Below are 1,957 nucleotides of genomic sequence, written 5' to 3' on the forward strand. Positions count from 1 at the left end.
TACCCGCTCCCGCGGCAAGCTGGAGGTGCAAAGTACCTCTCGGGATTAGGCCTTCAACGGGAACCACGCAATGTCCACTGCTCCGAGTCCACCAATAACCGCTGTGCTTAGTCTCCGTAACACAAGTGCTGTCTTTGGCTCTTTTGCTACAACCCAAGTATTTCTGTAAACAAACTGTAAATCTGAACTGCTTTTCTTTTTAAAAAAAACAGACCATAACACTGATCTTGGGAAATTAGCTACCAGCTCCAATCGAAAACAGCCCATCTTGGATCTTACCAAAAACGGGGCAAACTACACCAGGTATTTGCTGGTACGCTCAGGGCTGGCCGCCTTCGCCAAAGCTCACTGAGGAAGGCTGCAAGCTTTTGCTTCAAATACCAGTCAGGTCCATATGGCTCAGCGCTGCTACTGCACGGTTCAGCTGGGGGGGCTGGAGAAAAGGCAAGACTGAGGAGAGCCAAAAAAAAAAAAAAAAAAAAAAATGTAAATCACAAAGACGTCATACTGGGGCTCAGCGCTGCTACTGCACGGTTCAGCTGGGGGGGCTGGAGAAAAGGCAAGACTGAGGAGAGCCAAAAAAAAAAAAAAAAAAAAAAAAATTCAAACCCCACAGAGCTCAGCTGGAACCACAGTCTGCCCCTAGCTGTGCGTGGGCTGAAGGGTACGCTCAGGCAAAGCATTTAAGTCTAAGAGTCAAAAAACATTAAAAAGAGAAGACACACCCCAATTCTAGAGGATCCCCGTTCCTGCAGCTGCGACAAGCACATGATCCTAGTGCAGAAATCATCCAGGATATCGTTAATAATCATCAGCCAATAGTATTCTCTGGAATTCATTTGAGTATTTGTGACCTTGGTTAATCTAGATCATTCCCTCTGCCCACTAAAGAGATCAGAACCGTTGACCCTAGGAAAGAAAGAATGGCTTTAGGGGAGGGTCTGGAACCCACCTGCACAAACCCAGATACAAGCTGGTGCTCTCGCTGGATTTGGTGCTGTGCTCGCAGTCACCAAGACACCACTGAAGTCCAGACAGTGCAGTTTGTTTCTTTTTTCTTTTTTTTTTTTTTGATGTGCAACCATAGAAAGCTCTATTAAATAAAACAGAATACATTTTAAATAGAGAATGATTAAAAAAGGTTGAGGAGCACACAAAATAGGGCTGAAATGTGTGTAGCTAGTCCGTTCTTGCTCCACCATAAAAGGCACTGGAATAGGAGCGCACAAAATAGGGCTGAAATGTGTGTAGCTAGTCCGTTCTTGCTCCACCATAAAAGGCACTGGAATTATGTCTTCCTATATATGTGGCATGCCGAGAAGTGTCCTGGTCAATCCAATGCGTTCGATGGTAATGAGGATAAAACTGAGCTGGAAAAAAGCATCCCTTTGGAGGGAAAAAAAAAAGTCCGAAACCCCAAAGAAGTAGAATTTAGAATTCCGGAAGTCAGTAATTGCATCTAAAAGTGTCTCTGCAGAGTATTCCTTCTCCAGAGGGGAACTTCAGGCAGATTTTTAAATTCACCACAGTAAATGTTCCGTTCTCTGATGAACTGCAGCACAGTTCTATAGTACAATCGAAAAGTCAGTCAAATGTCTTCAGAAAGCACTGGCAGTGCTGGAATTCTCCAAGTAAATCCAAAGCAGAAGAAAGAAGCACCTTTCATACCCTCCACTGGGAGACCAAGGAGGTAACTGGACGTGGAGGTACTTGGCCGCTGCGGACCCAGGCGGTCCCCAGACAGCCAAACCCCCCCGGTCTCCCTGTGAGTTCGAGCTCCTGCCAGCGCCGGGGAATGTGTAACAGGCAGCAGCAATAAAACAGTGTTACGAAATGCTTCTCTCATTAGGGCATGGCTCAAGGTGGCCCTTAGTGCGAGGTGTAGCTCTGAAAGCCTCCGAGCAAACGCTCCTGGTTGTGGTTAAGTCTCTCCAGTTGTCGTGAGGAAAAAAAAAAG

Source organism: Buceros rhinoceros, unplaced genomic scaffold (genome assembly GCF_000710305.1).
Source record: "Buceros rhinoceros silvestris isolate BGI_N320 unplaced genomic scaffold, ASM71030v1 scaffold24054, whole genome shotgun sequence".
NCBI lineage: Eukaryota > Metazoa > Chordata > Aves > Bucerotiformes > Bucerotidae > Buceros > Buceros rhinoceros.